Here is a 27,726-nt window from a genome sequence, read left to right on the forward strand (position 1 = left end):
CAAAATAATATAATTCATATCTTCTAAAAATATTAAAGTAAGATGGGACTGGCACAGGAAAATCAATCCCAGGTGGCCATGACTGCACCCCCTCAGTGTGGTGTTGAATGAAAACACCTCCATCCCAGACAAACAGGGAGCTATGATGAGGTGGAACCTTCCCCTGGTCCAGACACTCACGTGAGACAAGGAAAAGCAAGTCTGTCGCTGAAGCTCGTCACACAGGAGTTAACTAGTAAGATGCACCCAGCTTCCAGAAGGCTGCACTAACCTGTGCAGTTTGGCAACCTTCTGGTATTGGTACTGGGATTAAAAATTCCAGGCCACAGGTCATAATAAGACAACCAGAGAGAGTCACAGTATCAGCCTAGGAACTTTTTTTTTTCTCTGCCATGAGCACCGCTGAGTGTTTATGTTCTTTTTTAACTTTGAGTTACAATATCCCCAATGATGTATCATTGCTCTCTTTCTCCAAGGGATAAAAACTTGGGTAAGACTCAAGTTTTGTACCATGATTCTGTCTTCTAAAAGAAAAAAAAAGTCTAATATTAAAACTATAATAGTCTACCTCTGAAATAAGTCTAGTCTATCTTAAAATTGTTTATAGTCTATTTGTAAAATTGTTATATGTGTGTGTGAGATATGTGTGTTTGTATGGATGTCTTCGTGTGTGTGGGTGCACATGTGCATGTGTGCACTGGCCCAAGGCTCTTACATCTTGTTCTTTGAGGGTCTCCTCAAACACAGAGCTTGCCAAATGGCTGGTCTAGTTAGCTAGCATTTTTGTCTCCATTTTCCAAGGCTGGAATTGTAGGCAGGCCACAGTGACCATCTGGCACTTACCTGGGTTCTGGGGTGTGAGCTCTGGTCCCTTGGCTTGGTAAGCACTTTAACAACAGAGCTGTCTACCCAGCCCACAGGGTTAGTTTCTTCTACATACAGAATAGGGTACTGCATTGAGCCACACCTACTGAAAATCCCTTAAAATCATTATCAGGCAATATTTGTGTTCCATTGCTTATTTCAAAAACACATGAGGGCTGGAGACGCATCTCAGCAGTCCCCCAAGGACTCACCCTCTTGCGGAGGATGCAGGTTCAGTCCCCAGCACCCGCAGGCTGGCTCACAATCAGTCACTTGAAGCTCCAGGTCCAGAGGCTTCGATGACATCCTCTGTCCCCGACAAGCACCTGCATGCATGTATGTAGCACACATGCAAACAGGAACACACACACACACACACACACGTACCATATGAGTACTAACCTACTTCAGTGCCTCTTTCTTTTCCACCTGCTAAAGACACACATATGTGAGGGATATAGTAAGTTGATCCCGTTTGAGATACTCGCTTGTTCCTTGAAGAATGAAAACAAGAACAGGGCCATACCGTTAACCGTTTAACTCCGTATACTTTGTAACACACATCCTAGCTGGCCACAGTTGCCTGTGCCCATCATGCGGAACACATTTCTGTGGGTAATGGGTATTCTCCAGCGTAAACCATGGCTTACAGAATGATGCTTACCCCAAAGGGCAGCTGCTGGAGTCCAACTACCCCTCTTCCTCATAGCTGCCATGCTGTGACATGAGCGATGGCTGTGCTGAAGGCCAGACAGACACTGCTTTGCACACACGTGTGTGGAAAGCGGGAATGTTAGTTGACTTTCAGCACTTTTGCCAACAGCTCTTTTTCTTTCTTTTACTCACTTATCCTCATAGTGTCTGACTTTTGGCTGACCTTGGGAGATTTAAATCAACACAAAAACTTATATCTGGCTTTGCTAGAAAGAGTGTGTGTTAGTTAGGGTTTCAGTGCTATGAAGAGATCCATGACCATGGCAACTCTTATAAAGAAAACATTTAGTTGGTGCTGACTTAGTTTCAGAGGTTTGGTCCATCATCATCATGGCTGGAAGCATGGCGGTGCACAGGTAGCCATGCTGGAGACGGAGCTGAGAGTTCTACTTCTGAGTTGGCAGGCAGCAGGAAGAGAGAGACACTGGGCCTGGCTTGAGCGTCTGAAACCTCAAAATCCACCCCTACACAAGGCCACACCCACTTCAATAAGGCCACACCTCTTACTAGGCCACTCCCTATCAGCCTATGGGGGCCATGTTTACTCAAACCACCATAGAGTGTAATTCTGAATGGCAGCTTTCAAAGTTCTTTTGGAATATCCAGAAAGATTTGGACTTTCCTTGGCAGTGTTCTTAAATGAAAACTGCATTTATTTACTAACAAATATTAGTGGTAGATAATTATTAAGATTGCGCCATTATACAAAGTACAGAGAATGCAGCACAGCCAAAGGGAAAAACGAAACAAAACAAAAAACCACCCTCCCCTTCTGGAACTCATATTCCTTGTCAGTTTGAAATTCTTCCTCCAGCGTTTGCTCTAGAAAATCCAAGTCAATGAGAGGGGGTTATACTTTGCTTCACAGTGACACAAAACATGAGAAAAGCACTATAAGTGACAGCACTTTGGGGACTATTGTTCATAAATCACTCACTCAATAAAATCCAACTTATTATTGTATTTTGTATTCTTTCCTTTGTGGCTGTTTATGCAGAGTCCCATTATAGACATTACAACACACAGATTTATAACCTGTATTTGAGCTGGAGTCCTATTTGTATTTGAGTTATAGTATTATATTGTTATTTTGTTATTATTTTTGTGTTTCATTAAGCACTTTAGTGATATTGCTACTATTTCTTAAAGTAATAGTTACAATGCAACACTACTCTAGCTATAAAAAATAAAAATCATCACAGGTCCCAACTGAAATTCCACTTTCTGGAAGGGATGATGCACAACCTTTAACTGGTAACCAAGTGACAAGATCAACACATTCCCTAGAGCTCACATGCAACTTTTAAGAATGTAACAGTTGGGCTGGAGAGATGGCTCAGAGGTTAAGAGCGCTGTCTGCTCGTCCAAAGGTCCTGAGTTCAATTCCCAGTAACCATATGGTTGCTCACAACCATCTATAATGAGATCGGGTGCCCTCTTCTGGCAAGTGGACAACATGCAGACAGGACGTTGTATACATAGTAAATAAATAACTCTTAAAAAAGAAAACAACAACAATAAAAAGAATGTAACAGTTATTAAGACTGTAACAGAGCCGGGTGTGGTGGTATATGCCTTTAATTCCAGCATTCGGGAAGCAGAGGCAGGAAGATCACTGTGAGTTCGAGGCCAGGAACTCAGCCTGGTCTACAAAGTAGGTCAGGACAGCCAAGACCACACAGAGAAACCTTCTCTAAAAAAAAAAAAAAAGAAAAAAGAAAAAAGATTTATTTTGGGACTGGAGAGATAGCTCAGAGGTTAAAAACACTGGCTATTCTTCTAAAGGTCCTGAGTTCAATTCCCAGCAACCACATGGTGGCACACAACCATCTATGGTGAGATCTGGTGCCCTCTTGTGGCACGCAGACAAAAAAAGAATGTAACAGGTTTTGAGGCAGATGTGGTGGTCCATATCTGTGATTCTAGCATTTGGGTGGTCCAGGCAGGAGCATTGGGAGTTTGTATCATCCTCAGCTATATATATAGCAAGTTCAAGGCCCGAGTATTCATTTCATTTCTCTTGCTGTGATAAGACACCGTGACCAAAGCAACTTATACAAGAGTTGAATTGGCGTATAGCTCCAGAGGGTTAGAGTTTACAGTGGTGGAGTGCAACAACAGCTGAGTGTTCGATCACATCTTGCTCCTCAAGTAGGAGGCAGAGAGCACTCTGGGGACAGCACTGAGAGTTTTCAAACTTCAAGCCCATCTCAATTAACAAGGTCACACCTCCTAATCCTTCCCAAACATTTCCACCAACTGGGGACCAAGTATTCAAACATATGAGCCTATAGCGCAGGGGTGGGGGCCCTTCTCACTCAAACCACCACAGCCTACTTGGGCTACATAAAACATCTTTTAAAAAAAAAGTAAAAGAAGTTTCAAAAAAAGGCCCACACAACCACATATTCCATTCCGAAAAAGTGCACGAAACTAATTACTATGATGTTTTGAAGGTCAAACGTAAGAAATTTTTCAAAAGGTGCATAGAAAAATCAGCTTTTGAAGTACTTCTCCAGTGAGAATACAAATGGAGAAATTTCTCCTGCTTATTAAGTTCTCCTTGATGTCAAGAAAAGGAAATCATATGACAAAGAAGGCAAAGAAGTGATTAAGGACGATGGAGGTCCTGGTAGCTCTGGCTCTCCCACTGAGCTCTGTTATGTTTTTTGGAAAAGGAGGAAAGAGAGACAAAAAAATTTTACACCAGCTCTTACTAACCTTAGGATATTTATATTATGGAACAATGGGAAACTTGGCTCTGAAAAATGATATGACTTGTAACAAACATGAAGGCCAAGGTATTAACAGAAGAGCAGGAGAATTTTGTTACAAATGCACAGGTACTGGAATCCAAGTAAGGACTCATCAGCTAGGATAGAGCTGGTTCCGCTAACTCAGCCTGTGTGCATGGAGTGCCAGGGCCAGGGGAAGCACATCAGGTCTCATATAATAGATGTCAAAGCTCAATAAAAGGAAGATGATCTAAGAGAAGCTTCTAGAAGTTCATATTGACAAAACCATGAAAGATGGCTGAAATATAACATTCCATGACGAAGGAGACCAAGGACCAAGCCTGGAGCCAGGAAGTGCTGCCATTCTGTTAGAGCAGGACTGTGATGTGTTTACTCAGGAATGCTGCCCATTCTGCTAGCTCAGGACCATGATGTTTTACTCAACAGGAAGACCTTTATGATTGAACCTAGAGCTGGCTAAAGGACTGATCAGCATCTTCCAAAAGCAAATGTTCACTTTGAGGACCAAAGGAACCATAGTCCCTACCTTTTATCCACATCACATTGTTGCCTTGCTACCCATGGGAGACAACAGCTATGTGCTCAATGGAGGTATGCTAGTTTATTGCCCACCGTATGATAAGGAAGACCTAATCATCAAGCTTAAAGCAAACTTCCCTGAAAATGGCTTTCAATAAACTCTTTGCTGAAAACACGCGCGCGCACGCGCGCGCGCGCACACACACACATACACACACACACACACACACACACACACACACGCTATCCCTCTTGGAAGTCAGGGAACAAGAGAAACCAATGAAGTGACTGACTGATGTAAAGCTGATAGACTTTGATCCAAATCAAGAACAAAGGTGCCCTGATAACTGGCACATATGGGAGAACCACTACAAACATCGTTTCATCATTCCAGAAGTGCTGATCGGGGCCAGGCCTCTTAATAGGACCTGTGAATAGCATGTGCTGGTTTTTATGGTGTTGTTTGTTTGGTTGGTTGGTTGATTGGTTTTTCAAGACAGGGTCTTTCTGTGTAGCCCTGGCTGTCCTGGACTCGCTTTGTAGACCAGGCTGGCGTCGAACTCACAGCGATCCAGCTGCCTCTGCCTCACAAGCGCTGGGAATAAAGGCATGCACCACTACCGCCTGGCTTTTTATGGTGTTTTTGTTTCATTTTCCATGCTGGGAATTGAACCTAGATCCTTGTGAATAGCTGGCAAGCACTCTACACTGTACTATATATCCCCAGCCCTTAAATAATTTTTATTGGTCTCCCTGAGTTGACCAGACTGGCCTTGAATTTTCAGATTACAGGTCTACACATCTGGCCCACCACTTCTGGTCCTTGTATGCAGTGGTGAGCGAATGACTATAATCAGAATACTTGTCATTGTTTATATTTTAATATTAAAATATAGTAGTGTTACTATTAAATTATGATCAGAATACACTACTACTTTTCATTGTTTGTATTTTAATATTAAAAGATAGTGTTTTCAAAGTTAGATGCAGAATAAATACACGTATAAAAGCTTCAATTTTGCCCTGTGTGAATGATGACTTCAGCAGGCAAGATAATAATTAATGCTTATGAGAATTACTTAACAAGGGGCAGAGAGATAGCCCAGCAGTCAAGAGCACTTGCTGTCTTGCAAAGGACCTGGGGTTTGGTTCCCAGCACCACATGGTGGCTCACACCCATCCATGGGCACGGACATGGTGCACATACGCTCAGGAAGGCAAAACGTTTATACGTATGAGATGAATCTAATTTAAATATTAAGAACAAAGTCCTCTGTAACAAAACAAGTCCCTCTAGCATCTATCATGCTATAATTGGTTCAGTGGTTTGTGTGGGCAAACTGAGGCCAAAATATTATGCTGTTGAGTCACAATTATGGAGTCACAATTCTGTATTTAACTGGCCATTGCACCTGAGAAGTAGAAGTGAGTTTGAGGTCATCCTGAGCTGCAAGAGACCCTGTATTAGGAGGAAGAGGGGACACAATGTAGCTTTTAGGGAGGGATTTATCTAAGTTGTAGTAGTAAGTGGACTCTGTGATGCTTATTTATCCTAGCAACTCAACTCTTGCTTTAAAGTGATACATAGTTTAAAGGCGTTGTCAGTGACACCTTTCAAAACCAGGTTTATCCTAATATGTGGCTTCTTAAGGGCTTGCACTTTTCGAATTACTTTCCTTTCTGCTATGTTATATATACATATTATGTATCATTGTATATTATATATTACACACATGTATATAAACTAAAGCCATACACACTCACGCCATTTGAGTTCTCTTTTACCTTTTAATATAACTATTAACAACTGAATTTTAAAAGCCTGAGGTTGTGGTCCATTCTTGTACCTGGGAGGTTTAGGTGTGGGGATGTCAAGGCCAGCCTGGACTTCTTAAGTCTGAGGCAACCTCAGCTATGTATAAGCTATGAGATCTTTACTGAAAAGGAAAAATAAAAAGGCTGATTTTCATAACTTTCACTCCAAAATTTTAGTTCTCTTCCCAGATATTCTTAGAAGCAAGACACTATATGTGTTACATTATTCAAAAAAATATAATATGTATTTAAAATTTTTTAATGAATTAAAAAAATAGAACTCACAAATAGCTTTAAAGTAATGTAAACGTTTTAAGTAATAGTACTTCTAAGACCAGTTTAATGATGAAATAACAATAACTGCTTGACTGCGCTTTAGGCTGCTACGTACATCATCGTTATGTGCTCTCTACCATATTTTCTCACTTTCTAAAATCTCTCCACATAGCTTCAGGCCACAAATCACTCTCAGTTTATAAGCATGGCAAGTCTTCCCTGGAATTCAATCCTGGTAGGTCCGGACTAACTGGGCCCATTGACTGGTCCCTGTTTGGCAACTGAATGAAATAAAAAAATCCTTCCAACAACTACATTCCTAGGAATTTCTTGCCTATATTCTAGCATAAAAAGAAGAGTGAGGGCTGGAGAGACAGCTCAGGGCAGTGGTCCCCTACCTCCCTGGTGAGGTAGCCCTTTAGCACAGTGTCTCATGTTGCGGTGATCCCTAATCATAACGTTATTTGTGTTGTTGCTTCATAACTACAAACTTGCTACTGTCATGAATCATAATGTAAATACTTGTATTTTCCAGTGGTCTTGGGAGGCCCCCCGTGAGAGGGTCACTTGACCTCCAAAGGGCTTGTGACCCACAGGCCAAGGGCTCACTTGTGGCCTCAGTGGCTAAGGGCACTTGTTGCTCCTGCAGAGAGCCTGAGGTCAGTTCCCAGCATCCACAATGGTGACTCACGAGCATCTGTAACTCATGTATGAGAGGGTCTGACACACTCTTTTCAGCCTCCACAGGCACTACACATATGTAACGCACAGACACATATGCAAGAAAAACACCCATACAGATAAAATACAAATAAATCTTTTTTTAGGTGTAAGTTTTCACTGGTCCGTTTTATGGGCCTGCATTGCTATATAACCATGAAAGTCATGGTTTGGGGACACTTCATTTCCTCAGTATCTTCTAATTCTGGCTCACGTTTGGCTCTGCACACCCCTGCTTATGTAGAAGATTCTCTTTCCTGCTTCAGTATCAAGTCAGGGGGCTCAAATGAGTAGATGTTTATTAAGTGCCTACTTAATGTGCAGGAAAGCACTGGATTTTTAAGAATGAATAAAGAATGGTAAAATGGTTTAGTGGATAAAAGGCCTTGCTGTGCAAGCCTGAAGACCTGAGTTCAATCCCATGTAAAGGTAGAAAGAGAGCACTGACTCCTATAAGTTCACACATACACACTGACATGCTTAGACATACACACATACAAATAATAATAATAATAATAATAATAATAATAATAATAATAATAATAAAAAATTAATATTATTAAATAAGTAAAAATTAAAAGTACAAATTAAAAATTAAACTTTTACAGTTAGGCTGAGAAATATGTATAGACTGTTAAAGTGTGAATGGTATCAAATGTGATGTAAGTCATTTAAATAGCAGTCTGCTGGAGTTTGGATCTTGGGCGCCCACCCCAGATCTAAGTGTTAAGGAATGAATACATTGTCATTCTTCCTTGATTCTTGGCTGTAAGGTTCCGTTCTGTCCTGAAGCTTCACCATAGTGCGCTGGCCTGCTCAGGAGCAGCGGGGTGAACTCATCTTGAGCGTGCCCTGGAACACCCAACACTGAGTGCTAAAATCAACCTTGTAGTAGTACAAAGCTGACTAGCACACAGTCTAAGATAATGTTAAGAGACACAAGAAAGCCCCTGCTGTCTCAAAGACTCAAGCTAGCTGTGAGGAAGTCCAGAGAACACACGAGAGCATGAGCTTGAGGGAACTGGGCTACTCTTGTGGGCTGAATGTCATCCCAGGAACATCTATGGCTTCACAGGGTAAAGGCAAAGAGGCACACATATGACTCATGCCTAGAAATACATAGGAGACCATGTGCATAACGTGATGTATGTGACATCTACACATACACATGTAAAGCGGGTGCCGAACCAGCGCAGTCCTAGCCGATTTGTATCTGAGCTGATGTAACTCCATGAGTCTAGGTGGAATTATTACACACGGGGGCTCTTTCTTCGGGGAGCGGTGACCGTTCTGCTGCCAAGGATGCTGATGGACCAAGTCCGCCTGATAACAGAGACAAGCTTAGCAAAAGACAAAAGTCCAGGCAGAGAAAGAGACACTTGTCTTGTTCCATCTGAGTGCTGGTGGGGAAGATAAGGACCAGATCTCGACTCTAATTTTGTAGTTTTAAAAAGCACCTGTGTTTAGTACATAGTTATATGAAAGTGCAATTTGAAAAGAAGCTGTAAAAGTTTATCCCAGGAGCTGGGCGTGGTGGTGCACACCTTTAATCCCAGCACTTGGGAGGCAGAGGCAGGCGGATTGATGTGAGTTTGAGGCTAGCCTGGTCTACAAAGCAAGTCCAGGACGGCTAAGGCTAACATAGAGTCCCTGTCTCGAAAAACCAAAAAACAACAACAACGATAACAACAACAACAACAATGATAATAAATAAATTTTTTTTAAAGTTTATCTCAAATGGTCTTCCCTGGAGAAAAGTCCCCTCAACTGGTTACCCAATTTATCAGGTGAATACATATGTACACATTTAACATGTATACATCCCTGAGGTCAGATACATACAGATAACACTATACAGACAGAGTGGGTAGTGTTTAGGTATTTAGGATTGCATAATCAAAGGAAAAAAAAGGCATGAATTTGAAGGAGAGCAAGGAGGATGCATGGAGGAGCTTGAAGGGGAGGAAATGGGGGCGGGGGAAACGATGCCATTACATTACACGTTCAAAAAGACTATACAAAAATATTTTAAAAGCTTTCCGCCATTTATTTCTATTTTGATAACCTAATTGTTTTCTTTTGGGTTTTGTTGTTGTTTTTGTTTTTTCAAGACAGGGTTTCTCTATGTAGCCTTGCCTATCCTAGACTCACTTTGTAGACCAGGCTGGCCTCGAACTCACAGCAATCTGCCTGCCTCTGCCTCCCAAGTGCTGAGATTAAAGGTGTGCGTCACTATGCCTAGCTTCTGCTTGTTTCTTGAACTTTAACCTTGCATCCTAGTTGAAGCGCTTAGGTTTTAATGCCATTTCCCTGATTCTTCTGCAGAACTAAATCGTCCTGCCTCCATCTTAAGCTTACAAGCCATCTATCTATTTGGTTAAGACAAACTAGGTTCGTTCCTGTTTATGATTAAACCTCTGTTTCTCAAGGATTGGGCTATGGGCTGCCTGTAACCTTAACTACACATGGCTCTGTCCAGCCTGTTCCAGGAAACAGAAATCATGCTTTTGTTTCAAAAGTTTATTGTAACCACCTATGGCTACCTTGTACTGATAGCCGTCACTATGCCTACCATGTTAAGACCACCTTGCAATCCTGTGTTTGTTTCAGGAAATCATTATTCATAATTTGCTTATGCTTATGTCCTGCCCTGGTAACCCTGTCTATTATGCCTGTTAAATCCCCCATTTGGAACCCCACCCCCAAGTGATAAAAACCTTGTCTTCCTCACAACTAACGCTGACAGCTTGAGCCCTGCCCTAGGGGACGGCGGCCTATGTTCACAGATTCTCAAAGGCTCACGTTGGTTACTTTGGCCATGCTGGTTTGGGTTGGTGGCCTTTCTCCTTGCATCCTCGGGCTTTCCAGCTGAAGGGAGACATCAGGGGGCCTAGAGAGGCTCCGAGGCAGCGATGGTTGGATGCTTGTGGTGGCTAACTTTGATTAGCGCTTCGGTTGGCTTGAGGAGGGATTCTAAGACAGGGGAGAGCACAGGCCTGGGTGTCTGTAAGGCTGTTTCCCTAGAGAGCTGAGGAGGCGGAGGATGTGGTAGCATCACCCATGAGCTGGGGCCCTGGGTGGAGTGAAGTGGGCAAAAGGAAGCATCCTGCTGGCACACCGTTCCTCTCTGCCTTCTGACTACCAGGATGTGAGCTTCTCCGCTCTGTTTCCCTCACCCCACCCCACCCCACCCATACACACACACACACACACACACACACTCCCACCACCACCCCATTCCAACACACACACACACACACACACATACACTCCTCACTGTGATAAGCTGAACCCTCAGAATCCAGGAGTCAAAAGGAATCTTTCCTCTCTTAAGTTGCTTGTGTCCTACATTCTGTCAGAATGACAAAAGTCTGTCCATCAGACTGTCCATCAATGCCCTATTTTCCCTTTTCTTCTTTGGCAATAAAAACCCCAGTTCCCAGAGGAGCCATTTCTACCTGTCAGCCAGACCTTTGCTGCTACATGTTGCAAAGTGGATAACTTTTGCCGGAGTCTTGTGTATAGCTTTTGGAAGCCTCCTTGGAGAGAGGGAGTGAGCCTTTCCTGCTCCTCCATCCATTGGCAGGATGTGGATGTGTTGGCGACAGGCCCAGCAGCTATCTTGAACAATGAGGATAAGAGATGGCAGAGGAGTGAGCATGAAGAAGCCCAGTCCCTCACAAATTGTAAAGCCACTATGGTTTCCTTCAACTGTCTATCACTAGATCTTTGAAAATATAAGAAAGAAAAGGATCACATGTATGCCATTATTTTCACTTGAGTTTCTGTGTCATGTGTACTAATGTGTGTGTCATGTGCACTAATGCATGTGTCATGTGCACTAATGCATGTGTCATGTGCACCAATGCATGTGTCATGTGCACTAATGCATGTGTCATGTGCACTAATGCATGTGTCAGGTACTAAAGCATCCAGTTTGCATTTCAAATCAGCCAGAAAGTTCCAAACACTGTGGGTTTCTAAATTGATCCCCTTTAAGGAGAAGGCAAGATCTTTCCTTTGAAATAAGTTTTCAGTAGAAGTCTAACTTTGTTTCCAGTCTATCCCAGCTTCCTAACTCAGACTAAACAAGTCTGCATGTTTGGCTTGAACATTTGCTTAATGGATGCTTGAATGAGCCCAAATTTTAGAAAGCACTTTCCTTCAGTTGGTAATAGTTGCTGGTATATATGCCTTGTAAAATCAGCCCTCAGTTGGCCTGTGAGGAAGGCAGATCATGAGTTCAAAGTTAGCCTGAGTTATATACATAACACAGAGAGAGCCTGTATTTTAAAAAAATTATTTGAAATATAAACTTTTTTTTGTTGTTGTTTTTTCGAGACAAGGTCTCTCTGTGTTAGCCTTGGCTGTCCTGGACTCACTTTGTAGACCAGGCTGGCCTTGAACTCACAGTGATCCGCCTGCCTCTGCTTCCGAGTGCTGGGATTAAAGGAGTGCGCCATCACGCCCGGCTTTGAAATATAAACTTTAAACAAATAATTCACTCTTGACTATTACACTTTTACATATGGCTTTATAGTTGGACACCATTTGTCTCACTATGTTAATTACTTATAAGAATTAATTAATTATTAATTACTAGTTTTAATTAATCACTTAATTAAAAAGTATATTCTTACAAACACCAACCAAGTGTAATCTCATATGTCTATAGTGCTAGCACACTGGAATCTAAAACAGGAGGATGGAAACATTTAGAATAGCTTGTCCAATTTAACAAGACCCTATCTATAAACACATAGAAAGTTCTGGAAGTCTATCTCTAGGCTCAGATTCCAGTGCCGCAGGCACGAACAAACCAATAACAACATGAGCAGGCTCTCTGCTCTCCCCGGGTGGGCTGTTCTGCTGCTCCAAAGGTCCCATGCACTAAATGCTGTGTGCCAACAGTGACTACTTTCAGTATTTTCTTTTTTTAAATTTTATTTATTTATTTTTGTTCTTTTAAAATCAATTTATTTATTTTATGTATATGAGTGCTATATCTGCATTTACACCAGTATGCTAGAAGAGGGCATCAGATTCCATTACAGATGGTTGTGAGCCACCATGTGGTTGCTGGGAATTGAACTCAGGACCTCAGGAAGAGCAGACGGTGCTCCTAGCCACTGAGCCCAAGGTTTCTCTGTGTAGCCTTGGCTGGCTTCAAACTCACAGAGATTCACCTGTCTCTGCCTCCAAGAGTGCTGGGATCACAGGCATGTGCCACCACGCCCAGCTTCTCAGAATTTTCTACATGCCTGAAAGATGTGACAGTCCACCTGATTCTGGGCAAGATGTCACCAAAACTTGAAATATTATAAATAACTATACAACCCACTGTGGTCAGAAGGAAGACATATCACAATTTCACGTGCATCAGAAACCTTTCAAAGCATCCTTGCAAGCTATGTTAAACAGAGAAGTGTGGAAGACCATAAAGCCTCAGCCGTGGCTTACTCCCCAAAGTTCCAGCACTCACTGCTTGGCCAGTAATAACTCTAACCATTTATCATTCGTGTATTAAGGATAAAAACCTTGGTTTAAACGAAAGAATAAATAAATATGTAATAAAATGTTTTATTAGGAAAATCTTAGGTTCTGGTTATAAATATTGGGATCCTAAAACAACCAGGTTTAGGCTTATTAACAACAACAACAAAAAAGTTAGAATTTGTAAAGATATTTTTCAATAATGTAGATTTTCTTCCCCAAGAAACATTTCCTTTTTCTTTTTTATTCCCTTCAAACTCAATGTGAGTTTTCCCCTCTGAGGTCACATGCACATCCTATTTCGACAGCTCTTGGAGGAAGCCTTGAGGTCTCTATGGCTCTTGGGTTTCAATGACTTACGTTTTATTGCATTTTAAATTCTTTTTAAACTCTCTAACGTTGTAGTGCCTTGACAGGCTTCTGGTGACTCAGACACAACTAGGCAGTTCTGGGATGGTGGAGTTATGCAATTTGTGCATGCTTACTAAGGGTTACACTAAGATGGCCTCCTCAGTGCTCACGGCTGTGCCCTTCCTGAGTCAAAGCTGGGGCAGCCACTCTGAACCCACAACCTTGTCCTGTATCTCTCTTCTTTAAAGTTGAGGAATGAGACAATTTCTAGTTTATGGGGATTTTTTTTTTTTGAGACAGGGTTTCTCTGTGTAGGCTTGACTATCCTGGACTCAATTTGTAGACCAGGCTGGCCTCGAACTCACAGCGATCAGCCTGCCTCTCCAAGTGCTGGGATTAAATGCTTGCGCCACCACGCCCGGCTGTGGGGATTATTTGTAAATGGTTACATTCTGATTTGTCCATTTCAGAAGTGATTCGTTTCTTCTGCTTGCTCTATGGCAAGGACCGGTGCCTTAGTCTGTCGCTGTGATAAAATGCTCTACAAAAGCAACCCAAGAGGGAGCCAGTTACGTCATTCATGGCTAAATGTCCGCCGTTGAGAAAGAAGTCACACGGCGGGAACCTGGGCAGCTAGTCACACTACACCCACGGTCAGAAGTGGAGACTATTACGCATATTAGTGTGTAGCTCAAGTGTCTCAAGTTCTTAGACAGACCAGAATGTGGCCAAGGGAAACACTTCCGCCCATAGTGGGCGGGACTTCTCATTTCAATGAGTGTAGTCAAGACAGTCTCCCACAGACACTCCCAGAGTATCAGGTAACTCCGCTTCAAATAGGATCGAGTTGACAGCGCAGCCACTGCAATCTTGGATGGGAGGGAGGAAAGTCTTGCCAAATGTGGGACATAGAAGGTATTTGATAAATCATATATCCTTTATTTTTGCCTCTTCTGAGGACAGCGTATAGTATGTAAGTTTATTTACTGAATTAACCAGTGTTCATTTACTTGTGCTTTCCTTTAATGCCAGAACTGGGAGGTAGAGGCAGGCAGATCTTTGTGAATTCAAGGCCACCCTGGGCTGCAAAGCGACTTCTAGTCCAGGAGCTACACAGCAAGACCCTGTCTCCATGAGTAAATAAATAAGCCAGTGTAAGGGAGAGGACAGGGTTAATCATTTGTGCTGTCCGGCATGTCTAACTTAGAAATCCAGTACTAAGTTAGCTTCCTCACTAATCTGTTCTTAAGCTAAAAAATCAGAGCCTGAAAGAGATATTTCTTTTTTTTAAACCCACTATTGGTTTTATATTACTTCTCAGCTTCTATTGGAATCAAGCCCCAATGAAAGAGAAACTGCAAATCTTTCCTGGAATCCACCCTGTCTTCTTTCCAAGGCAGGTCCATCTAAGATGTCACCTGCTCATGACATCATCCATCCAATCATCCCATGTGGAAACCTCATCAGTAACTTCCTCACTGGGGCTGGCTGGCCTTGCTTGAGCCAAGTCAGCTACATATGGCATAAAAACACACCTATTCTTGGTCTCCTGGATCTGTCCCTAGTTGGCCTGCACATACAGGTTTCTTTTAAGAAATACCTTTTGTCTTTATACATTTAAACATTGAATGTACATACAAAAGCACGTAAGCATTTTGAACCATTTCATTAGACTGTAGAGTATTAGACTCACTGGCTTCCTGGTTTTGGGTTGAAACAGTGATGCATGAGAAAGAAGGAAAGAGAGAATAAGGAAGAGGAAGGAAGGGAGGGAGGAAGGAAGGAAAGGGGACAAGAGGAAGGGAGGGAGGGAGGAAAGAAGGGAACAAGAAGGAAAGAGGAGTAGGAAGGAAAAAGAGACTAGGTGCATTCATTGAGGAATTATGCTGCCTTAGCTATTGTTCTATTGCTGTGAGGACAGATCATTAACAAAGCAGCTTTTTTCTTTTTTTCTTTCTTTTTTTTTTTTTTTTTTTTTTTTTTTTTTTTTTTTTGTCTTAAGACAGGGCTCCTGTATATGGTCCTGACTGTCCTGGAACTCACTATGTAGACCTGGCAGACCTCGAATTTATAGAGATCTGCCTGCCTCTGCCTCTCAGATTAAAGGTACGCGGATTAAAGGGGTGCACCACCACGATCAAGGCAAAAATTTTCCCATTTATTCATTTAATCACTTTGTAGCCTCATCCCAGCCCCCCTTCCCCCCTCTCCTCCCAGTCCCACCCTCATTCCCTACCCCACTGCCATTAAGGGGAGGCCCCCAAGGGGTCCCAACCCAACGTGACTCCTCAAGCAGCACTGAGGCCAGACAAGGCAGCCCAGCTAGGGGAAAGGGATCCAAAGGCGGGCAATAGAGTCAGAGACAGCCCCTACTTCCATTGTGAGGGGGCCCACATGTTGCCCAAGCTGCACATCTGCTACATATGTGTAGGGGGTCTCAGTCCAGCCCATGCCTGCTCTTTGGCTGGTGGCTCAGTCTCTGTGGCCCCCATGGGTCCAAGGCAACTTTTAAAAGAAAGCATTTAAGGATTTAATTGGGGGCTTGCTTACTGTTTCAGAGGGTTAGTCCTTGAAGGTCATGGAGGGAAATAGTGGTGGCAGACAGGGAGGCATGGTGCTGGAGCAGTAGCTAAGAGCTCATATCTCACCCGCAAGTTGTAGACAGAGAGACCACAAGACTGGGTCTGGCACGGGGTTTTGAAACCTCAAAGCTTGTCCCCAGTGACACGTCTCCTCCAACAAGGCCGCACACTCCCCAACAAGGCCACCTTTCCTGCTCTGTCCCAAACAGCTACACTAACTGGGGACCAGAGAGTCAAATAAATGAGCCTAGGGGGGCCACTCTGAGTCAAACCACGATACATGCCATGCCTTAAAAGCATTTAAGCCCCCTTTTTTTTGGGGGGGGGGTATGTGTCTATACGGATGGCTACCACATGACTGCTGGTGCCCAAAGAGTCCAGAAGGGGCCATCAGATCCTCTGGAACTGCAGTTAGGTGCAGTTCAGAACCATCCCTCTCCAAGTAGGTGCAGGGAACTGAACTGGGGTCCCCTAAAAGAGCAGCAATACTCTTCACAGCTGAGCCATCTGCAAACTCATCTTTATTGAGGATAGGCCAGGATGTAGAAAATTAGTCAAGTGAGGCCTGTTTACTTAAAGAGTTTCAAAACAGCATATACTTCCACAAAGAAGAAAGCATTTTATGTCACAGATAACCTTGTTTTTCTTGTGAAATGGGTTCTATATATCTGGAAACTGCTACAGTCACCAACTTATTTCAGCTATTTCAAGGAATTTCTTCCATTGAGAATTAGTATTTTTAAGATTAGGTGATATTATAAACAATGCACATTACTGTCCTTTGACGGGTCACATGGAATGTCCCTAATGCTTTACTGGAAGACTGAACATGGACTAACAGTGGGACAGGCCCAAGCAAAGTGGGGAGACACTGAACATCATTATTTTCAGAAGGAAGTTTTCCTTCCCCTCTTATAACAGGAGGATTGTCTTTAGATTTGAAGAAGAAAGCTGCATTTAAATAAAGTGTTTGCTTATATCTTGTGAAGTACTTTGATGACATAAAAGACAGTGTGTAGAACAGAAAAGGATTTTAGGGCGCATGTCAGCAAATCTCTTTAAGAGTAAAGAAGAGCTGAGTATGGTGGGCACTCCTGTGCTCCCAACACGTGAGACGCAAACACAGGAGGGCCAGGGATTCAAGACCAGCCGAGGCGGCAGGACAAATTTCATACCAGCCTTGTCTCAAAACAGTTTGCTAGGTGAAAGTACTCGCTCTGCTAGTGTGATAACCCGTGTTCAATATGCATCTCTGATGCCAGCAGATGGACAGAGAGGAATCTTCTGGAAGTTCAAGGGTCTCCTAGCCTGGACAGTACCACAGACACTAGAGATACCCTGTTTCACAAAAAGGTAGAAGATGAGGAGGGAGAGAGAGAGAGAGAGAGAGAGAGAGAGAGAGAGAGAGAGAGAGAGAATTATTAAAAAAATGACAGAGAGCATGTGTCCTTGCTTCAGGTCCAAAAGTAAGTTGTTCTGTAGAATGGTGGGAACAGCATAAAGGCTGGCAAACAACTTTATATAAAAATGAGAGCATTAGCATCTGCCTTCTAGAGTTCTTGCGAGAAGTAAATGGTGAAACTTATAAAAGTGCCTGTAACAGTTGCTGACCCATAGTAAGTGCTTGACAAATATTACTATCAATTCTTTTTTTCACCAGATTGTACTTCTAATGTATCCAGCCAAGAGAATTCAAACACTTGTTTAAAATGAGATCTCAAATGAGATAAACTGTGTTGTAACGTCAGACAACGCTTTTTAACCATTCACTCGTCACTGAAGGAAGCAAGGCCCAGCATGCTTCAGCAGAAAGAAAACGCTTCCCCATTTCTGGTGATTTTAACTGTTTTCAGATCCACACAGCTCAGTATAAAAGGACGGCTCCAGGGACTCTTTTATCTGCATTGCAGAGAGAGCAACGCGGAGACCATTTACACCAGAACTTGCCGTTAGCCCCATATGGCGTGTATTCACCATTTGCCAGGTCCACTACCTTATCTTTAGGGCTTCAGTGATCAGGAGAGAAATTGCCCACTTATTTACGCTTCGCTGGCCTGAAAGTACAAGGAGAGAAGAGGTGAAGGAAAGCGTCACTCTCTGCAAGACTTGGCCCTTGAGTTAGGATTAACACTTAATCCTGTCCAGGAATAGCTAGCTGCCTCTGTCCCAAAGAGTCGGCAGAATGCAGATGGCACGAGGTGCATTATTGATGGGTTGCAGTCATGCACGGTGTTCCCTGGCTGGCCCACAAAGGATTTGGCTGTGGTTAAAGGTAGTAGAGCCGTCTTTCTTTTGTTTAGCACAAAGCCTCACTCATACAGGGCAAATGGGCATTTCTAGTGGCGTGTGATCCCTTGGTTTGCTTTAGCAGCTAAAGTTACTCTTAAAAGGCCAATTAGGAGTCAACTGATCCCTTTCTGCGCCCCTCCCTTAGACAGGAAGTAGGAAGAGGAGAAGGAAAAGGACTGTGTGCTCCTAACCCCTTTAAGAGTGAGGTGGGGGAAGGGCTCTCCTCTCCCTTAGCAAGGCCGAAGAACTAATCCCTTTACACAGAAAGAATTTTCTTTTCCTTCCATTGATTGCTGCAAAAGATTATATAGGTCCTGCAATCTGGAAGAACTTTATCTTTTATCCTTCAGTCTCCATGACGATCTCAGGGACAGGAAAGAGGAACCACTGAAGCATACAACCCTCTTCCCAGCAATCAGTGTGGAGTCTATACTGGGCTCTAGAACTCAAGCACTGCAGCACACATGCGGTCACGTGAGGACCCAGCGAGACCATGAAAGGGCATCATGAACTGTGTCTCCCTGAATTTATGAAGTCCACGTCTCGCTGTCTCAGAATGTAGCCTGCTTTGGAAACGGGGCTGTTGCAGTCCCAAAGCTGAGGCCTTTGGATGAGCCCTATTCCCAGTGTGACTGATGGGTCTTATAAAAAGGAGACATAGCCCCAGATGCGTGCATACAGGGAGCCCCTGCGAAGACGAAGGTAAGGTAGAGATCAAGGCGGGGCTTCTATAGCCAAGGGACACCAACGACTGCCCTGAAACCATGGGAAGGTGGTTGGGGTGTGTGCGGCCACGATGCAGAACCTGCAACAGGCTCTCCACTTTGCTGACACCTCCAGTGCAACAAGAAGCTGTTACATCCAGAACTGTGAGGAAAACAGATTTTGTTGTCTAAGCCAGTTAGTTTATAGAACGTCACCGTGGCAACCCTTGCAATCTAATACACAACACATTTCCCTCCCTTTTGTCTTATCTTCCTTTTGCTGGTAGGTTTTATATTAGGTTCATTCGAAAAGAATTTCAGTTTGGGCATTGCTGCAATTTCCTGTTTCACATTGGAGTGCATTCTTAGTAAACTTGGTTAGATTATACATTGCTCAAAAGTTGCATTTCTCACTTCTAAGGTTTTCTTTTTCCTAATTACTTTCACCTCATTGTTCATTTTACACTACGCAAACGATATTAGGCAAAAAGCAAACTTCAGTGACTTTTCTTATTTAAGTTCAAAATGGATCCTGAGATAATGGGAAGAAACAATGCGCCAAGAAATACTAAAGACTGTTCAGTGCTGTGGTGGTTCAAGGCGTTGTGCAGAGATGAGAGCCTCAGACACAAGCACCAACTGGGAGATAAGTTAACCTTCTTACAACTGTAAGGGTGAAATTGCCCACGACCCAATGTGGACCATTCAACTGCTGCTCAACAGTCAACGCGGACTAGACAGACGAAGAGTGAGTGGGTGCCTTATGAGTTGAACACACGAACATTTTTTTTATAAAAAGTTATCATTTTGAACTATTATCCCCTCTTAAGCTATGAAGCACCATTTCTGGGTTGAATTCTGTCATGCAGTCAAAACTAGATTACATGTGACTTCTGGTGACACTCCAACATGCTCCCAAAAGCTAAGCTGGCACCAGGAAAAGGTCCTGCTCACTGCCTGGTGGTCTGCTGCTGATCCAGCCCACTACAGGTTTCTGAATCCCCATGAAATCATTACATCAGAGATGTGCTTTAGCAAACTGATGAAATGCATTGAAAATTGCAGCGCAAAATAAAATAAAATAAAATAACAACATAAAAAAAGAAAGAAAAAATGCAGCACCTGCTTTGGTTAACAGAAGAAACCCAATTCTCCACAATGTTCAAACTGTATGTCACACAGATAACACGTCAAAGGTTGAGTGAATTGAAGTATGAAATGGTACCTAATCTACTATATTTGTGTGATCTCTCACCAACCAACTACCACTTCAGGCACCGTGGTAACTTTTCCTGGGTAAAAACATCTTCCACAACCAGCCGAATGCAGAAAAATAATTTCCAATCCTTCATTGAATCGGAAGCAGGAACTTTTGTGCAACAGGAATAAACAACTTACATTGTGTTGGCAGAAAACAGGTTCACTGGAATGGCTCCTATTTTGCTTAATAAAGATATGTTTGAACCTAGTTGCAATGATTTTTTAAAAAAAAATTAATGGTCTGAAATTTCAAAAATTCCTTTTGCAGCAACCTAACAGAAGGGTGGCTGGGGCTGGGCGTGGTCGCACACCTTTAATCTTAGTGCTCAGGAGGCAGAGGCAGGGGATCTCTGTGTGTTTGAGGCCAGCCTGGTCTACAAAGTGAGTTCCAGGACAGCCAGTGTGCTGTTACACAGAGAAACCCTGTCTCAGAGAGAGAGAGAGAGAGAGAGAGAGAGAGAGAGAGAGAGAGAGAGAGAGAGAGAGAGAAGAAGAAGAAGAAGAAGAAGAAGAAGAAGAAGAAGAAGAAGAAGAAGAAGAAGAAGAAGAAGAAAAGAATGGATGAAGGACAGATGGAAGACAGAAGTCAAGAATGTGGTTTTTTAGTTGAAGCCTTTTTATTTGAAGTCACTGGTAGACAATAATATTACTATTTAGCATCAGAAGCAAAAATACTTGTTAAAATGCATGTCTAACAGTGACTGTGACTAAAGTTTGATAACAGGTAAAAGGATTCTTAAGAGCCGGGTGGTGGTGGTGGCACATGCCTTTAATCCTAGCACTCGGGAGGCAGAGGAAGGCGGATCTCTGTGAGTTCGAGGCCAGCCTGGTCTACACAGGACAGCCAGGGCTACACAGAGAGACCCTGTCTCAAAAAACCAGGGAAGAAAGGTGCGTGTAGGGGTTCTCAAGAGCCATGTCAGTGCCATTCCATATGCTTGCAACCAAATCAGTAGCTCATAAAAGTGCCTGGCGCCTAGAGGACACTCATCCTTCTGTCTCTCCGGCCCATGCTCTCCATTATTCACTGATGAGTCAATTTGCAAACTTGCATTAAAAACAAACAAAACAAAACAAAACAAAGAGCAATCTTTATTTGTGCCGACCTATCCATGTATCTCCAAAATAGGGTGGGAAAAAATTCCCAAGAAGTGATTCTTCTTGTTTTATACTTTCCTGTAGGACTTTCCAGGCCAGGGGTTTTGTTTGTTTGTTTGTTTTATTGTTGTTTGCTTGCTTGCTTGCTTTTTGCCCTGGGTTTTTCATATATTTGCCCTTCTTTGTTTGTCTGCTTATATATTTTATTTTTGAGATAGGGTCTTATTATGTAGCCCAGGCTGTCCTTGAACTCCAGATGCCTCTGAAGTTGTGTAGTTTGCACCCTGGCTAGTATTTGCTTTTCCGAGCATTTCCTTGACAACAATATAGCATCAAGGGTGTCAACAATTGCACCTAAACATCTATGTACTCAAGATATTAGACAAGTAGACATTTGTCTTTTTGCCTGTCTACAGCTCATTCCTCCACTGTTTCCAGTTTCCTACTTTCTGTTCATATACTGTGGGCACCAACCATAAGCTGCGCCACCTCATCATTACTGAAAAACGATGCTCTTGGCCCCAGCCTAACCAATGAAATGCAACTCCAGGCCTCAGGCTGAAGTTGCCGGGAGACACTGTCTCTATTCAAAGAGGAGGTGGGATATCACAAACCGAGAGAGAGAGAGAGAGAGAGAGAGAGAGAGAGAGAGAGAGAGAGAGAGACAGAGACAGAGACAGAGACAGAGACACAGACAGAGACACAGACAGAGAGACAGACAGAGAGACAGAGAGAGAGTGTGTGTGTAAAATCAAAGAGGAAAGTGGGAATGGTGACTTGAAGACCACTTGCTTCTCTGTAATTGGCAAAGCCTGAACATTTCAGTTATATAAGCCAATGCATTCCTTCTGCATAGGACATCTTAAGATGAGTTTTCAGATATTTGCCACCAAAAGCATCCTAATATATCCAAATGTTTCTTTCTTCTCTCTCTCTCTCTCTCTCTCTCTCTCTCTCTCTCTCTCTCTCTCTCTCTCTCTCTCTCTCTCTTAGATTTTCAAGACTGAGTTTCTCTGTGTAGCCTTGCCTGTCCTGGACTCACTTTGTAGACCAGGCTGGCCTCGAACTCACAGAGCGCCATCTACCTCTGCCTCCCTGACTGCTGGGATTATAGGCATGCACCACCATGCCTGGCTCTCGGCTTTTTTTTTTTTAATTTCTTTTAACTCTTGCACAGCACATAACAATAATTTTTTTATCTTGTGTATTCAATTTATATGTTGGCATGCACTTCACTGGTATCAGTGACCAGGGGATCAGTGAATGTGCATCTCTCATCTTATTCTTCCAATTAGGAGGTTCTGGTTAACTGATGGTGTTGTTCTAAAACACCCAGCACATTTTGTTTTCAAGTCAATCGCTATGGCCTCCTAGGTTAGAAGAAACTCTAACTTGTGTCAGACTTACTGTCTAGTTAATAGTTTAATACTGCTGTTGCCCTAAATGTCGGGATGATTTGACTCATTTGTAAGTTTGTCCATCTATTCACTGTGAGCTGTCTGCAAAACAGAACCCAGTGACATCCTCCTCAACACGACTTCTGTTTTGTAGCTGCTGCTAAAAGCAACAGGCCAGGCAGAGAGAGCCAGGACGATGACCACCCAAGTGAAGTGGACAGAAAAGGAGTGAATCCAACAGCACCAGGAAGCTCCTTCCTAACAGCTCTGGGCAAGAGAGAACACAACTGTCATTGCCTGGTTAGGATCTACACCCACTGACTGGGAGGACAGGGACCGCCTTACTCAGTGCCTGATGTAGCACATCAGCAGCAGCCTGTTAAAGAAGCACCTGTCTTAGCCTTCCCTCGTCATGGAGTTAGATTTCCCTCAGAATGTATGTATGTATGCCTTCTACGTCCGTCCTAAACAGCAACCCAGCCTCTTGAATGTTAAAACTATTTCCAGGGAGAAGGGTCTTTGCCTACTGAAACAGAAACCGCATCTAAGGAAAATACCCCCTTTCAGTGAGTCACAGCCTCTCCCCCTCTACTGTTAGCATCAGATTTTCACTTGAGTGGACAGAGAGATCATTTTTAGCCCAAGAACTCCACGTTGTGTCCCTTGATCTGCCTCCCAGAACAGACTAATCTGATGACAGCATGTGTGCCCTTCTCATTTCACGTGTGTTTCTAGATTAACTACATGCGGTACCTTCTGGTCCTGGAAAAGGTTCTCTGAAATGAGATGCTAATTGCTCCCTTCTAGTTAGTCCCTCCCCATGCCCCTCTGCTCTATGTAACATAGTCTTCCTTGATATCCAACTCCCATTCATATGGAGTGTATCTTCTTCCAGGCAGAAAATACTGAAAATAAACATATTCCCTCCAATTCCACCTTCCCCAAAATACAACGAGGCCGGCCCTCCAACATTCCTGGGAAAGCCAGATTTTCTACATATCGTGCAGGCTTCCAAGCGTCAATGTTGTCAACTGAATAGAACTAGTGGCCAGAAGGCACCTTTGCCGTTTCCTAGAGCACTGATTTATCCTGTAGCCATGCTCTCTTACATGTACTCTGGGTTTTATGTACTTCCCTTTCCTTTGTGTTGGCCTGCCTATGATCTACTGCCACCTTGGAAAGATGACTGCCCATAGTTAGGTCATAGCAAGGCAGTAGTAATGTTAAAACTCAAGTCCTGCGTCTCCTAATTGCACCTCCCCCTTCTCTTTCCTGAGCCCCCATCCCAAGTCATGAGCGAGCAGTGTGTGGGGAGCGAACCGGAAGATGAGCTCATGGTCTGTGGGAGACCTCGTCCCTTTCTCTTCCTTCTGTAGTGTACCTCCTGCATCCTCAGACTCAACAACTCAAGGAAAGAATACGGAAGCATTGTGTGTGTGTGTTTGTGGGGGGGAAGATGGGAGGGTGAGGGAGAAGCTGGTGGGGTTGGGGGGAGGTAGACTCTGCCTTCAGATGGCAGTGGGGGGGGAGACTCTGCCTTCGGATGGCAGTGGGTAATCCTGGGAAGCCTTTGTGCTGGAGCAGATTTGCAGCTGGGTAGCCCTTTTGAGCTCTCCTAATCCAGTGAAGCATCCACAGAGGAGCCTGGCTTTCCCTTTGGGCCTCCCTGGGTTTACAAAAGCCATAAAGAAGGGCAAGCTTTCCACATTTGGTGAAACGAGTTTCCTCAAGTTCCTTTTCTTTAATTTGGAATGAGACAGTAGAAGAGGCCGGTCAAGGATTGCCGCGTCCCGTGTGTTGTGGACACGCACGCTCAGATCCAGCCTTCCCTCTGCTGTGGCTTGACTTCTGGTCTTTAAACAGTTGACAGGACACATTTAGGTGGTAGTGGACTAGGATTTAATACTATTGAAAATATTCTACTGTGAGTCTCTGCTGCAATCTTTTATTAGGGTTGAGGAATTGACAAAACACCTTCTGTAATAAACGAAGCATGGAATTGTTTATGGCCCTTGCTTCAGGAACCAGATTCCTAGTAGAATCTAAGGATAAGAAGCCAGAGTGTTAGGAGAGCCAATTAGAGAAGAGGAGAATATTAAAAATAGGAAAAAAAAACCCCAAAAACATAATGGGATACTAAAGTATAAAAGTGAGTACTAAAAAAAATAGCAAGTCTTTGCTGGTTGCTTGTTTTGTCCAATACTGAGATGCTAACTTTTGTTTTATGTTATTTTATTTTATTTTATTATTATCCCTTAGAAGCATTTTTTTTCCAAGACAAATGGAGTGGATCTGGATGGGAGGGGAGGTGGTGAAGAACTGTGAGAAGCAGAAGTGGGGGAAACTATAATTAGGGTGTGAGAAAAAAATAAAATAAATGGCAAAGTCCTAAAATGTATTAGGTGCAGGTCTTGTAACTCAAATGTATAGTGCATACAGACACATCCAGAGTTCTGTGTTAGGCCTTTACACACATGTTAAGAACTGAGAAAAACAAGAGCTACTGCAGACTGCTAATCACGTCGCCTTGGGGGATCCCAGTTGGCATGTCAGGGACACGGGCCTCTCCTCAGTTACCGAATAAATCAGTTAACAACCATTGACCACTGTCAAAGTGTGAGCTCTGAAATGCTGTGGTAACCCAGGGAATAAAACGTTTGCAAATAATTGCCAGCTCATCTCTCCCAGCACAACTGCAGCAGCCAAGCTGCACCTTCGACGGTGTCCTGCCACTCACGATATAGCTATTATTTTATGAACTGGGGAACATTCAATGATTAGTCATGGCATAATGCCTATTAAAAAAATATGGTTAAGTTGCGTTTTAGGAAAGATTTACAACAGTGCTTTTTGAAGAGGGTAGTAGCTCTATTTTAGCCCTGTTAATCTAAGGAGCTTTCAATTTTTAATTAAGATAAGTAATTTCCTCAAACTCAAAAGATTTTCAGGTCGAGGAGACACCTCTCCATGGGGTCATGCTTTGAGGCTCCCCATCTCTACCCCAGCATCTGGGGACAGAGTTTCTTGGTGGCATTTCAAGACACAGAAGAATTCAATGCAATGTGTACTTTGGTTCTTTACCTCTGTGTTCTGGTTTTTTCCAGAATTGTAAGAGCACCATCAGACTACCCTACATTTTTATATTTCAAAAATATCACTAACACGACTCCACCATGGTTTCTAATTGGAAGCAGAAAATGGCTGTCTTTGGTATACCCAAGAAGAAGCGACATCTGGGAGTTTGCAAAGTATCTCAAGGGTAGTGCTTTTCACATAGAGGTGCTTTAAGGACCACTTGCTGAAGGACACTCTGTAGAGGCAGACAATTTACAAAATGTTTGTTTTATTTTGGACTCTAGGGTTCATGGTCAATAAGAGACAACTGGACTTCAGCCTTTATCTGTTCCTGGAAGGGTGCTTTCACCATGTGCAAGTGAGACTGTTGGGTAGACCATGGAACATATGTCCTGCAGCTGCCCCTTTGCAATCCATGCCTGAGGCCACAGAAACGATGCCTGAAATGACACCGCAGGACAACATTTCTTCTTCAGCATTAGAAATCTCTCCAGCTTCCTGCCTCCCCAGGCTTCCTTCAAAGTTTCACTCCTTTCTGGTCACTTCAGCTCTCTTCAGGTCACTGAAATAGACCAAGTTGTGTGTCTCTGCTCAAGGAGTTTTCAAACTTTTTTTTTTTTTTGGACCAAAGTTTACCTAGAAGGGATGAAGTCTCCAAGATTCACTTCACCTTGCCCCTTCCTCATTTTCAAAGATAGCAATAAACTGTGTACAAAACATCCTGTGGGCCTCATGAACATTTGTCTCAGTATTATTGGTATGGGTGGTTCCTTAGTAAATCCATAAGCCATAAATGACGTCATTTTTAAAGTATAGGCATCACTTTTCAATATATTTCAAACCAAATATGGATGGCAGTGGAAATAAATGAAGTATAATTTATGATGAACTATCAGGGATAGAAGCCACTGACAAGCACAACCAACTCATTACACACTGCCTCCAAGAACAAGGCAAACTTCGCCAAAGCCAAGGCTGTGGCAGCCACATAGTTCATCACAGAAAGCTTACTGACATCACCAAGTGTTGCCTATCAGGCAGGCAAATTCTCAGTCAGGCTCTCATTAAACTCTAGTTATTTGAGGAAACGTTATTTGTGAATTCCAAATACTACTTACTCCTAACAATTAGTAAGTACCTCTTAACAACAAAGCGTGCACGCACATACACACACACACAAATCCAGAACAAAAGGCATTCTGTGGCACACTGGAAGGATGCTCATGACCTACCTGTTAGCTGTGGTTGGTATCACTGGTTGGATCGTTTGGCTTGTCTTTTTGATGCAGCTGAAGTTGCTGGTTACCGTTCCCAGTTTATCCTTGGACTTTATGCCCTAGCCAGCAATCCAGGGCAGCCCTAGCCTGACCTTCCAAAGCCCCAGTCTCTCACTGGAGTCCCTCTCTGGGTGGGAGGGTCAGATGGTACCCTCTAACTGGACAGTTGGCTGGGGGTCACCCTGTAGCATCTGTGATGCCATAATGAGAAGACTTGGGTGAGTCATCCCAGAGGGAAGTCAGAGGACCTAATCACAGGCCATCTCTGCTGCCTCCTAACTGTTGTACAATGAGCAAGTTACCTCACCTCTCGGCTCAGCTGAGCGTAATAAATGGGAAATAACAAAACATGCAGTCTTTCTTGATCTAATGAGTCATGTAAGTGGTAAAGCGCTGTGAAATATAATTTCACTATGGAAGGAGCACATAGCTAAATGACGGTGTTCATGCGAGCATCCAGACTGTTCTATTTACAAGCATAACTGATACTAAGCATTGCTGTGATGTATGTGGATGACGTCCCATACTTGCTGCCA

The 27,726-nt window shown here is 43.2% G+C and overlaps 1 protein-coding gene across 1 annotated transcript in view; it reads right to left on the reverse strand.

Moving 5' to 3' along the window:
- Positions 1–27,473, reverse strand: part of EHBP1 (EH domain binding protein 1) — a 298,811-nt gene extending 271,338 nt beyond the window's left edge. The window contains exon 1 of the mRNA XM_084798375.1: positions 27,146–27,473. The gene's annotated coding sequence lies outside the window, so the exon portion shown is untranslated. The remainder of the gene's footprint in view (positions 1–27,145) is intronic.
- Positions 27,474–27,726: the final 253 nt, after the last annotated feature.

Source organism: Acomys minous (assembly GCF_964271855.1).
Source record: "Acomys minous genome assembly, chromosome: 10".
In the NCBI taxonomy this organism is placed as follows: domain Eukaryota; kingdom Metazoa; phylum Chordata; class Mammalia; order Rodentia; family Muridae; genus Acomys; species Acomys minous.